Source organism: Typopeltis vanoorti, chromosome 4 (genome assembly GCF_054136105.1).
Source record: "Typopeltis vanoorti isolate ZY-2024b chromosome 4, IOZ_Tvanoo_1.0, whole genome shotgun sequence".
In the NCBI taxonomy this organism is placed as follows: domain Eukaryota; kingdom Metazoa; phylum Arthropoda; class Arachnida; order Uropygi; family Thelyphonidae; genus Typopeltis; species Typopeltis vanoorti.
The window spans coordinates 157,933,916-157,948,699 of record NC_143552.1 but is presented as its reverse complement, the minus strand read 5'-3'; the positions used below and the strand labels follow the sequence as shown (position 1 = coordinate 157,948,699).

General features: G+C 38.0%; 1 protein-coding gene across 2 annotated transcripts in view; it reads left to right on the top strand.

Annotated features, from left to right (window-relative positions):
* The window catches only part of Argl (Argininosuccinate lyase), a 350,034-nt gene that overhangs the window by 328,980 nt on the left and 6,270 nt on the right, over positions 1 to 14,784 (top strand). The window lies entirely within an intron of this gene.

Genomic DNA, 14,784 nt, shown 5'->3' with positions numbered 1-14,784 from the left:
AATTGTATTCTTATTGACTTAAACCAATGTAACAATATAGTAGAATCACAACAATATGATACAATTTCATGACAGCTAGAGAGTTTCTCAGTTAAAGTACTTCCATCGTTTTTGTGAGTAAGTAGCAAAAAGTCATCTGCTGCAACAAATCCCAACTTAACAATAGCAAAGTTCAAGATTGTCACCATAAACAAAAGAAGAATCAATGAAAAAGAAATAGAACTAGCAGAAGAATTGGATAATAATAATTATTATTATTTGGTAACCTCCATGGAGACAACAGGCTCATCGTGCAAGGCCCACTCAACCAGCAACATGTCTATCATAATGAACTTTAAAGTTATTTACAATGCCTGCACTCACAATGTACTCAGGTAATGCATTCCACTTACTAACAAATCTCCAAGTAAACAATCTATTCCTCACACCCTTCTTCACCACATCTTTATACAATTTCCAGAGATGACCTCTCATTCTTCCCATCTTAACATCGACTCTTTTTATAATTTCTTCTGTATTAATCTGATAGAATCCCTTAATTAACTTGAAGGTCTCTATCATATCTCCCAGAGGACATATGATAGAGACCTTCAAGTTAGTTAAGTCTTTGGACCCTCTCTAGCATTTCCATATCAAAACAAAACTTTTTGACCGAATCTAGGCACAATAGTCTATGTGTGGTCTGACCAATGCCTTATATAAAGGCACCACCACCTTCTTATCCCTACATGTCAATGTACTTTTTATGATAGCAGCTCTACAATGTGCAGTCTTCGCAACATGTTCGATGTTTCCTTGGAACTTCCTCTGTCCATCATCACTCCACGATCCTGAATCTCATCCACTTCCTGAAGTACAGGTCCACCATTATAGTATGCATCCTTATATCTCTGTTTCCCAAAGTGTAACACCTTGCATTTATTAACATTAAAACTGCAACCCCACTCATTTGTCCAAGCTAAAAGTCTATTCAAATCTTCTTGTAGAGAATTAACATCAGCACTACTCCTGATAACCTAACTTTGCATCATCGGCAAACATTTAAAGATTCCCAGACAATCCACATGAAATATCATTAACAAACAAGTTAAATAGTAGGAGCTCAAGAACAGAACCCTGAGGCACACCAGTGATCACCTTCGTTTTCTGAAATATGGCTCCATCACACACAACTTGCTGGTATCGTTCAGAGAGCCATCTCCAATCCATCTAATCAATGTGCTATCTATTCCTATCTTCTGCAGCTTGTATACCAACCTACCATGTAGTAATCTATCAAACACTTTTGCAAAGTCCAAGAATATCACTGTATATGATTCTCCCTTATCCATCACATTTGTCACCTTATCAAAAAAACAAAAGCAAATTGCTAAAACAAGACCTGCCCTTCAGAAATCCATGGTTACCATCATAGAGAATCTTATATCAGTACAACCCAATCCTGTATTCTATTTCTAACCAATTTTTCCAACACTGATCACAACTGCAGATATACTAGAATTGGAAACTTCTGTTTTCGAATGCTTTTGGAGAGGTATTATTTTGCCTTCTTTCCACACTTTAGGAACTTTTCTCACTGTAAGACTTTCATTAAATAATCAGGACAAGAGTATGGATAACTCTTTTGCACATTCTTTAAAATTAGTTGTGATATGTCATACATCTCTGATTCTTTCACCTTTAATTCTCCTAATTCTTGCCTCCCTTCTGCATGTTGCACATCATCGTTCACACAACTGATATACTGATGAAATGTTTGTTAAATAATTCCACTGTATCATTTGCTAGGGTTATTCTGCTTCCATAACTATCCACCAGCATCAACCTGTCATAATTATGTTTCCTCTTGTTTGCCACATAGCAGAAAAATTTCCTTGGATTAGCTTTGACTTGATTGGCCAATCTTCTCTCATATTCTACTCTTTCTTTTTTAACCATGCTTATCACTTTTCTGGCCTGCACTTTATATTTTCCATGCATCTGTTCACTGCAATTTGTTCACTGTTCATCCATCTTGCTCCCCCTCTATTTATTCACTTAACTCTTAGTATGTAGTTATGCATTGCTTGTGTTAGATACTGCCTTATCATTTCCCAGGTCACTGTTAACAACTTTTCTACACAATTTATCAACCTAATGTATTGATGCTAATCTTTGTTTTGCTAATCTTTCCTCTCCCATTCTATGGTCACTTAAATAGAATGGGAGAGGAAAGATTAGCAAAACAAGTGTTCTCTGCCAGGTTGGCAGGAAAACGACCCAGAGGAAGACCAAGATATAGGTGGATTGATACGGTACAAAATGCTTTAGACGATAGAAATATAAGATCTGATAATGTTGGAGTCTTGACAAGTAACAGACTGATTTGGAGGAAAATTGTAGATAGGAAGTTAGTAATGATGTAATTTTTTCATGTAGTACTGTCATATCCTGTACACCCCTTGAGGGTACATGGCAGGAATTTGATGATGATGATGATGTATTGATGCTAGTTGACTTCAGAGCTTCTGATAATCACTCACCTTATAGTTCCACATATAGACCTTCTTGATAACAACTTTTTCCTGTTTGGCTACCTTCCAAACCAATATTTCATGATCACTTTTACCAACAGGTGGCAGTGTTTGATAACTCATTCACAACCACATCCTGTAAAGACATCATCAAATCTAATACTGATAAACCTCACGTTGCTTCTATCACATGCTGCTTTAGACAGTTATCTTCTCTTTTCAGTTATCAACAGAAACTCAACAGATTCACTCTCCTTGTTACTATACACTATCTCTTCTTTCCAATTCATATTGCTATAATTAAAATCTTCCATTATGGTCATCTTCCTTTTACTTGCACAACTAATTTGTCTAAACATTTCACAATCAATACTCTCCACATTCCCTAGCTATAACAGCATCCTATTAGATATACTATTCTACTGAGCTCAACTTCACACGAAACAACTTCATAATCTTCACATGTACTACCATTTTCTACTTTGACTCTTGAAGGACACAATTCCTCTGCTACTATTAACAATACTTCCCCTCCTCTCTTCATCTTCCTATCCTTTTGGAAAATTCTATATCCCATCATTTCGATTCCTGACAATATATCATCCTCAGTCAACCAAATTTCACCTTTGGCAGTTATCTTTGGGCATACTGATTCAATCAATCCTACAAACTCAGCTCTTTTATTTCTGTACTCTCCATTATAGTATACAACATAACATTTCTCTACTCTTTGAGGCCATCACATCAACACAATCACTTTTTACTCTCTCTGCTATAGTGCACCTCTCTCTCTTTGTCCTGACTATCCCCATTTCACTGATCCTGACTGATTTTCATTTATATTCTTATCATCTCTACCATTTTGCACTGCATCACATTTCTCTGTTATAATCACTTCCTCATATTTGTATGCATCCTCTTCCCATCTTTCCACAACCTGCTTCTTAACCTCTCTCTCTCTCTGACTCTTAGTGGTACTAATTTTGTATGAACCCTGTGTACTCTTGTTAAACAACAATCACTCTAAATGACCAACAGCAAACCCATTCAAATGCATTGCATCAGCTTTGAACCATTCTAACTTCCTTTCAAATTCATTCCATACATTCACAAATTGAACACTCTCCGCCTGACACAATTCAGCCATCTTGTTATTCAGTATCATTACTCTCCTTCTCGGTTCACTACTGTCATCTGGGCAACAAACTAACCATTTTCCCAATGACACTATTATTCTTCACTTCTTGCAACAACTTCTTCAAATTCCTTTCCACATTCTTTGTCTCACTATTCAAGTAATTTGTGCCCACCACTATAACTAATTCTAACACCTGTTCCTTTTTGTTTTTGCAAAGCATCTGATATTCGTTTTATTGTACCATCTGTAAAATATGTCTTGTGCACTGTATTCTTTACCACATCTTTAATGATTGAGTCACCATATAAAGCAGCCCTATCATCTTTAGATATAGATTAAATTAACTTTCTTTCATTTATATTAGTTATGCTCTTCTTTAAACATTCAAGTTCCTCCTCCATGCACATAACTTGACTCCTCATTTTTATTACCTTTTTCCTAAGCTCTTCCACATCACTTCTATTATTACCATTGCAAGTGCTTCCATCCATTTTCTGATTACTACTGGTAATACCATTCTCATTTTTGGAATGTCTTAGCCTTTCATTGCACTTCTCACGTACTATAATGCATTCCTTTTTATTGTTTGATCTAACACTCCATAAACATTTACCGTTTTTGGATACATACATAAAACAATTGTCGCATCTTATCCACTGCTAAAAGTCCAGGAAAAAACTGGATCTCTGAGTTGAGACCTTCCACGCTGCTGCCTTTCACTTCTTTGCTGTTCACTGCCATCATTTTTGTAACATTACTAATACTTCCACATTAAACAATATAACAACCAAAGCGGACACTTTTGAAACTGTAACACCACAGAACAATGATTATATCCAGTCTAGCTATCACACAAAAGCACTATTATAGAAATATATCAACATAATTTAAGAAAAAAAAGCACTTTTCATAACCACTCAAATATACCATTACTCGTCATGACACTAGCACTTTGGACACAGGCCATGGAAGGATTTGGATAATCTCATTTGGTCACTTGATATTTCCAGTGCATTCAGAGTCTGGCATCATGGCCTTCTTTCTAAGTTTCCATTAATGGTCTCCCTCTTATCTTTTGTGAATGGATTGTCAGTTTCCTCTCTGGTTGTTTCAGGTCATTATTATTACGTGACACCTCCAGGGAGTCCAAGTACTCATCATGGGAGGACACTCTACTCTACTTTGCTAAATCTCACCTTCTCCACCACTACTTAATTTTCCTACTACAACACTACTACTACCATCAATGCCATCTACCACCCATCATCATCATCACCAACAACAGTATTTTTTTGTCTGTAAACTGTGTGTGTTCTGAAGGCTGATTTGTCTGTACATGAGATGAAAAACCCAAGTTTCCAGGAGAAAAAAACCCTTCTACCACCATATGAAATGGTGGATGGTTTTATCATCCAATTTTCCATTAATGCCTGAGAATACCCTAAGGCTCTGTGATTTTACACTCTTTCTCCTGTATATATCAATGATCTTCTCTCACTAATGCCCAAGATTCAGAACTGATTATGGTACACCAATTCCTCTTCGTCATTAACACTCTGTAGTACTTGAACTCGAGATTTCTGTAGTCAATGCTTTAGACTGATCATCTAATCATTCACAAATTTAATAAAGATAATTTTGTAAATTTTAATGCTACTAAAACATAATCCTGCCCTTATTTCCTGGGGGGGGGGGGGGGGGAATATGCATCACTATCTCACTTTTGATAATTGATAATACTCACCAACCATGATCAGTTTTCTTTTCTTGGACTGACATCATATCACATTCACAGCCTCTAAAAAGATTGGTATTCTTTTTCTTTCTAAACATTATTTCTTTCCTGATGAACTTCTAACACTTTATAAATCTCAACTCTTTCCAACCATAGAATATATTTTGACATCTATGATGGTGCACCAAAATCCTCCCTCAGAATGCTAGACTGTATCAGAAGAGAGCTACTCCACTGGCCATCACTATTCCTCTACTTCCCTCTAACCATGTACAGATACAGGCAGTATGTGTATGTGATTATGCTGTCCCATGTACCATTCAGATACAGAATCCTGAACCAACTTTTCATCCTCTTTCTTCATCCCATATACTTCCTTTGGAACAGTCTTTCCCCATATTTTCCCTAATGCATACAACCTCCACCTTTTCAAACATGAGATGGATTATGAAAAGAACAAGAGAATTTCAGAAGGAAGTATTCATCTGTTTTATTGATTATAAGAAAGCTTTTAATCGTGTGAGTCACAACAGACTGTGGAATGTAATGAGATCATTAGGAATACCTGAGCATCTGATTCTCTTGATTAGAGATCTGTAGATATATGACAACCAAGACGTTTCAGTAAAAATTGCCTTTATAGAAACAGTATTAGAATGGGGCATGGCAGGGTTGTATACTGTTGCCCTATCTTTTTAATATTTATAGTGATTATACATCTTACAAGAATGGCTAACTTAGACAGAGACCCAGCAGGAATTAAGATTGGTGGCAGAAAAATAAATAATTTAAGATATTAAGAAGATACAACCCTCACAGCAGAAATCAAGGAAGATCTGGATTCATTTGAATTAGGACATGGAGGAGACTACTAAGAATCCCATGGACTGCAAGAATGACTAATAAGAAGGTTTTAATGAGTATAAAGACAGAATGTTCCTTGGAGGCAATGATCACTAAACAGAAGTTAATGTACTTTGAGCATATTATGTGAGTAGGCAAATCATTGGAAAAGCAAGCCAAATGAAATGGAAAGCCTCCATTCTCAAGATTACCAAGAGTTGGAAATGACTGGATGGCACATAAGAAGAAGAAGCTAGTTGTCTCTGAAGAAAATTATTTTCTTTATTCCTGGATGCTACTCCTCATTTAAGTCTACATTACCATAATTAGAATTATCCATAATGATCACCTTTACCTTGTTTACTATCCTAAGTTACCTATATATTTCTTCATCAGTATCCAACTAAATATCTCAACTTCAATTTGACATCATGCTGCCTCAAAACCAGATTATACATTCAACTAGATTCCTTCTTCCATCTCCATCTTGTGTAGACATAATTCCCATGTTGTTATCAATAGCATCTTCACCTCCTTTCATGTCGTCCCTATCTTCATGAAAAACACTGCACACCTCAATTCTCTCCCATCAGGATGTCATCCTCATCAAATCATATAAATTAAAGATGCCAAGAAATTATATATTTATTTGGTTTAATCCTGTATCCAGGTGTAAGCAAACAAAGTTTGTGCCTGAAGTATATTCAGGCGCAAACTTTGTTTGTTTACACTTGGATAAAGGATTAAACCAAGTATGAATCACAACAGATATTTTCCCTTGTGATTACACAGAAGTGATAATAAGGTTGAAGTAATGCAGAAGTCATATTTCCATATATGAGTTGCCAAAAGGTGTCTCACCTTATTATTAAATTACTCTGGATTAGAGAAAGGTTGTTGGAAGTTTTTCACTTGGTTATACTATAAATTAAAGATACCAAGAAATTATATACTTGGTTTAATCCTTTATCCAAGTGTAAGCAAACAAAGTTTGTGCCTGAAGTTTACTCAGGACTGGGGCAACGCATGATAAAGGTGGTATGACTTCACATCACTTGCCTTAGTATCCCATAATGCAAAGCACATCTCCTTGCAGACATATATAATGCTATGCATTAAGGGAAGGGTCACTACACAGAGCGGTTTTAACCTTTATTGAGGTCTCTTCGGTGGGAGCCAGACCCAGAGGTGATACTAAGGTTGAACTAATGCAGAAGTCATATATCCATATACCACCTATACCACGAGTTGCCCAAGTCCTGAAAATACTTCAGGCACAAACTTTGTTTGCTTACACTTGCAAGTATATAATTTCTTGGTATCTTTAATTTATAGTATAACCAAGTGAAAAACTTCCAACAACCTTTCTCTAATCCAGAGTAATTTAATAATAAGGTGTGACACCTTTTGGAAACTCATATATGGAAATATGACTTCTGCATTACTTCAACCTTAATGCATAGCATTATACTTGTCTGCAAGGTGATGTGCTTTGCATTATGGGATACTAAGGCAAGTGATGTGAAATCATACCACCTTTACCATGAGTTGCCCCAGTCCTGAAAATACTTCAGGCACAAACTTTGTTTGCTTACACTTGGATAAAGGATTTATTTATGCTTATGGCTACATGAAACTGGTAAGTGAAGAGTACAATCACTTGCAAATAATTTCCAGCAACAAATGATGAAAATCTTAAAACATGTTATTATTATTATTATTACAGGCAACTCCAGGGAGTCCTTAGACTCATCGAGGGAGGCCCCAGATCATGTTCATCACAACTATTCGACATTCACACAGTATCTATCATACCGTGCCTTAAACTCATTCACTGTCACAGCACCCACTACAGACTCTGGCAGCTTATTCCACTCATTCAGCACTCTAAAAGTAAAGAACCCAGCTCTAACACCCTTACTAACCACTCTTGCCCAGCTTCCATGGATGTCCCCTAGTCCACCACCACCAGTCCTGTTCTCAAAAATATCCTCTGAATTAATCCTATAGAAACCTTGAGCAATTTGAATGTCTCAATCATATCTCCCCTTTTCCACTTATCAACCAATTTCTGCAACCCACAAATCTTCAAAATCTGTTTTCATAAGGTTTTCATTCCTGCTGTCATCTTGGTCACTCGCCTCTGGATCTTCTTAACCTCCTCCCCATTAAGAAGAAACCTAGGTGACCATATCTGGGCACAGTAATCAAGATGGGGTCTTATCAAGGCTCGATACAGAGGAACAATAACTTGCTTATCTCTGCTCGTCAAGGTATTCTTCAGCTACCAAGTGATTTGATGAGCTGATTTGGCCAATTTTGCAATGTGCTCCCTAAACTTCAACTCCTTATCCACCAACACTCCTAAATCTCTTGCCTCATCAATTTCCTGGAGTACAGTTCCAGCAATGTAGTAAACTGCTGCTAATCTTTTCCCCCGAAAATGTATAACCTTACATTTTGCCACATTAAATTGACATCCATTCTCCTTAGCCCAGACCTCCAATGTATCCAAATCATCCTGCAAAATTTTGACATCATCTGCATTCACTATTGCCCTACCCAACTTTGCATCATCCGCAAACAAATGAACTGTTCTTCTCAGATCCTTTCCTATATCATTAATGAACAAACTAAACAACAGTGGTCCAAGAACAGATCCTTGTGGTACACCACTAGTCACAGGCTGTCTTTTGGACTATACTCCTGAATAAACCACTCTCTGATATCTCTCCGTCAACCACCCTCCTATCCATCTCACCAATCCTATATATCCATCCCCATATGCTGCATTTTACTGATTAGAATTCCATGTGGTATCCTGTCAAAGGCCTTAGCAAGGTCCAGTAGAATCACTGTAAACCCATTACCCTTATCCAGTTCAGCCATCACTGTATTATAATATCTGAGCAAGTTACTGAGGCATGACTTACCCTTCACAAAACCATGCTGTCCCCATTTTCATCTATCCAAAAAAAGAACTTCATTGGCTACAACATTGCCATCCATCACCTTCCAAGGGTATTAATCACCGCCTTTCCTTCAATGAATATAAAAGTTCATTATATAAAAGGCACAACCAGCTTTCTAAGTCTTTCCTTTTTTTTTTTTTTATTAATAAAGCAAAAGTAACTTGTCATAATCAAGCCAGGGGCAGTTATCATCCTACTGTAATAAGTATGACAAGGCTGCATGTTCTCGCAACACTTCACAACATAAATGTAGCTGTATCCTAGGTTTAATTAGAGAGCAGTTGTGTGAGAAAACTTGATCCATTAGAGGGGGCCCATTTCACATTACGTCATCTTCTAACATGAGAAGGAGTTCTGTTGATACCATGATGAGGACTATAAGAGTGACTACGAGAATAACGTCTTCGTGGTGAGATGGGACTATGATCTTCTGTTTCCTCCATAACCACACCAACTACAGGTCAAGATCCAGGCTGGAAAGCCAATATAAGGCCTCATCCGTCACTTTGTGGATGTCCTGTAGGCCACCACCGTGAAATTGGTGCCTTGGACAGTCGTACACAATGTGAGTAATCGTCTGAGCCACGGGAGAACAATCACAATAAGGGTGATCTGACAGCCCCCATTTATGTAGAAGGTAGCCACATCTGCCCTGACCAGTTCTGATCCTGTTTATTGATGACCAAATCTTCCTAGGAAGATCAAAACCAGGCTGCGGAGCACAGGGATCTTCTACCAGGAAGCTTTGCTGATAGATTGTTGGACCAGTGTTCTCTCCATGTGTCAGATATTGATGGCAGCGCAGCTGAAGAGAGTTCGTCCATGGACCAGAGAGGCTTTCTAGATTTGAGGCATAGACTAGGTGGGTTTATGAGAGTCTGATGTAGGGGCAGGAGTGGGTTGCTCACTGCTTTATTAAATTCCTTAATCGAGGCTTGTCTTCTCCGTATGTGTGGTGGAGCAATATGAGATAGAACAGGCAGCCAGGAGAGAGGGGTGCTTCTCACTCTCCCACTAATTGTGCACATGGTAGAGTTCAGCTGGGTGTCTATAATGTTAGTGTGTGTACTTCTTTCCCAGACAGGGGCACAATATTTTGCTGCAGAGAATGTGAGGGCTAGTGCAGACGACCTTAGGACTTCTGCACCACAACCCAGCAAGCCTTGGTTGTGGTGCAGAAGCATGCCTTGAAATGATATTATTTCTGGTTTTAATTTTATTGGAGAGGTTGATGATGTGCCTTTTATAGGTTAGGCTTCTGTCCAGGCTCTCACCCCAAGGTATTTTGGTATACATATACTTCATACTGTATACTTTGGTATACAGGTCATTGGCATACATATACTTTCTTGATCTGATATGAGGTAGATCATATACGTAGCTGTTAAAAAGTATAGGGGATAACACAGAGCCCTGAGGAAGACCGTTGTGAAAGAATCTGGGCCTGCTCTTTTTTCTGCCAATATGGACCTGGATCTTTCTGTTGGGAGAATAGAATCAAAAAGTTGTCAAGTTTTTTTACACTTCATAATATTTCCTAGTTTTAGGAGGAGGCCCCTGATCCAGACAGTGTCATAAGCAGATGGTAGGTCAATGAAAGTGGCTCCACTCATTGACCTAACATCTCAAATTGAAGCAGGCTTCCAGAAGAAACTTAAATTGTCAGAGCCAGGACCTGGTCACAGCAACTTTTTCCTGGCCTGAAGCCAGCTTGTTCAATTGGGAGTGCTCTTTTGATGAGTGGTGAAATTCTTTTAAGGAGAATTCTTTCAAAGAGCTTAAAGGTGGTGCAAAGCAAGGAGATAGGTTGCAGGATTTTCACATCATTTGGATCTTTCCCTGGTTGGGGCACAGCAATTATTTTGTCTTCCCGCCACAACTTTGGTAGTTTACCAGTCATGATGATTTCTGAGAAAAGGGCAGCCAGCCATGTTGACCAAGATGTTTTAGGAACTCAGGGAGTATACCATCCGCTCCTGCAGCTTTGCCATTCTTGGTAAGTTTTAAGGCTATTTGTACCTCTCCCTGAGATACTGGGTGTACGAGGTCAGGAAACTCAGGATTTGTCTGGTGGAAGCTTGTACAGCAATTTTCCTGGTAGAGCTGGGATGAATCTTGGAGGTTTTCAATAAATGATTAGCCATTTGATCAGGAGTTATCTATGTTGTTTTGTGTGTTGTTGGCTCTGCTCCACCTAATTTTCTCAGAAGTGACAAAATCGAGTTCATTGATGGTTGAGATCCATCTTTCCTTTCTGTTTTTATCCAGGGTTGATATGAGCTCCTTAGCAATAGTTGGATCTTCAGATTCCTCATATTTGGCTAGGAGTTGCTCACTTTCTCTACTCCAATGGGATATATTGTTTTCTGTAGCCTCAGGCTTTTGCTGCAGATTTGAGTAGTTTAACAAATCTAGGATAGCAATTAGGAGTGGGTGGAATTGCTCTAATGGTTTGCTCGATTTGTTTCTGAAATGCAGTCCAGTTGGACCTGCAGAGATTCCATCTAACGATTAGTGTTCCGCTGATGACTGGGATTGATGTTCCTATCTCTATTAATGTAGGACGATGTTGACTGTAAGGGAATCTGTTAAGGATGGTTCTGGTTGATGGTAGAGGGTGGTCTTCGGAGTCTTTAGTGACTATGCACAGATCTGGGGGTGTAGGCTCTGTTCCATCTGGCTGAGTAAAGAGTGCTGTCTTGCTTGGCATCATAATTCAAATACAAGTTATATGTATCCATCCAGTTAGCTAGATTATTACCATCCCAGTTCTTAGAGTAATAGCCCCACATGGTGTGATGGGAATTGAAGTCACCAACATAGATAGCAGGGTGAGGAGGAGGTAGGTCCATCTGATCAGGCCAGGATTGCGATGGAGGTTTGTAGATATTGTATATGGTGATATTTTGAACTTTAATACCTATGGAGTATTCTGTATCAGGAACACTTGGGGTTGAGACCAGGCCGGATATAGGTTGCTAGGCCATGCTTGAGGTGGCAGTTATGAGACACGAGAATGAGTCGTGGGATCTTTAGTCTATTGAGGGCTGTGTCAGGCACATGGGTTTCCTGGAGAGCCAAGACGTCAATTGCTTTATCTTTGGCTATTTTGCCGATGACTTCAGCTTTGGATTTAGATATCCCTTCTATGTTTAGGGAACATATTTTGAGGTAGTGTTGATTAGGGGACTATAACATATTTTTCGAAGCTTGCCCTCCACTTAAACAAGCAACACGATTCTTGTTATTCCAGGCGATGATCGAGCCGGCATGGAACTTTTTATGTTTTGTATTCATCATAATTGTAAGTAGTCCAGGAGGCTTTGAAACCTTTGGACGCCTTGTTTGAGACATTAGCTTTGTGTTGCCTGTGATTCATCTCTGGGGCTTCTTTTGTTCTTTTGTCTGAAGCACCAACAATGTACCACAAGGCACCACTACTGGCGGGGGGATAAAGGATCAAACCAAGTATATAATTTCTTGGTATCTTTAATTTATAGTATAACCAAGTGAAAAAATTTCCAACAACTCATCAAATCATGTTTTATTTATTCCAATTATTTTGTAGTAAATGAACTCGATCAGTGCAACATTTACACCTCCACTTGCATTCAAAAATGAGCAAAGCAATTAATTTCTTGGGTAACCAGTTGTATCCTTGCCACTTTTCAGCTGTGATATCTCCACACCTGCCCATGTCCAAACACCTTTATCACATACAGTATCTTCTCATATACAGTATCTTCTTAAACTTAGCTACTCCCTGATTTCTTGTTCACATCACTCATTACACCTCCTTCCTTTCTAGAAACTGTCTTTCCAGATAATTTACACGAAATCCACTTAAATGCAATTGATCACTTTTATACAGTTCCATTTTCCCCTTGTATTCATCCCACACATTAACAAACTGCAACCCTTTCTCCTCGTATAGCTCTTCCAAAATATTATTCGTAATTCTTACTCGCCATCCCAACTCATTATTGACATACTTCAGCAACACACTGACAGTCTTTTCCACTATGCTGTTATCTTTCAGTCTCCAGTAACCATTTGTGTTCATCCTCATTAGTTCTCCTTCTGTCCAACTAAATCATTTCTTCTCACAACCACCACTAATTCAAGTTCTTGTTTACTTTTCATATCCAAAGCTCCACTACCATGTAGTGGAGCTTTGGATATGAAAAGTGAACCTTAAAACTGATCTTGTTCCTAATCTCTGTATATTGCAGCTCTCTAGTCATTTTCACCTGTTTTTTCTACTTTTTTTTTCATCCTATTCTTTTGCACTATTTCATTTCTATCAACTAAACATCTAACTGTACTGCACCTATGTCTCCTCTTTTCTTCTCATCCTGATCAACTTGTTCTTTAAATCTTGCATTCTGGAAGTCGCATTCTTTCACAATCTCACTCTCTCTTTCATTCTATCTCAGTACTATTACTACTGCTGCTCTCTCTCTCCTGCAATCATTTCCCCTTTGTTCCATCATTTCTACTCTCTTTTGTATCTGCAATCATGCTTACTTTCATTCTATTAAGTCTTTTTTTGCAGTCACATTCTTGCCACTCTTATTTTCTAATACCATAGTCCCCGCCTTATCTGTGGGTTCCCCCTTATTGCTATCTGCAGTTTCAGTTATCTGTGGTCAACCCCGGTCCCAAAATACTAAATAGAAAATTCCAGAAATAAACAATTTATAATTACACTGGCAAAGTGGATATTAGATCCAACATTATTTCAAAGCCGAATGTTTGTAGAAAGTATGAAAGTTTCATAAGTTGACCTGAGAGCTTATGAGAATACAATCTTTGGCATCCCTGAGTTGCCTTAGCTTGCACTACTTGACTGAAGTAACTAAGGCAACTCGGGATGCCGAGGATTGTATTCTCATAAACTCTCAGATCAACTTATGAAACTTTCATACTCTCTACAACCATTTGGCTTTGCCTATGTAATTTTACATCGCCAAAATGGAGTCATATGGCTCTTGCTTTTAGTAATAGACAATTCATAAGTTTTAAATTGCACGGCGTTCTGAGTAGTTCTCGGTTATCAGATTGTCACGGTATTGCAATGCTTATGTTCAAGTAACCTTATTTTACTTAATAATGGCCCCAAAGCACAGGAGTAGTGATGCTGGCAATTCGAATATGCCAAAGAGAAGGTGCTTCCTTTTAAGTGAAAAGATGCAAGTTCTCAACTTCATAAAATAATAAATAAATAATAATAATAAATGTATGCTGACATTGCTAAGATTCCATTCAGATTCAGATAACTTTTATTACAGTATGTTGTTATTTTTTTGTTGTTATATTGTTCTAGTTTATTATTAGTTATTGTTGTTAATATCGTACTGTACCTAATTTATAAATTAAACTTTATCATAGGGATGTATGTATAGAAAAAACATATTGTAGTATATATAAGTTTGGTACTATCTGCAGTTTCAGGTGGGGTGTCTTGGAGCGTATCCCCCGTAGATAAGGGGGGGACTACTGTACTACTAATAATCCTACAACTTTATGGGGGGGGGGGATATGTAATATATTATAAAAATATAACAGCTACTAAAATTATCT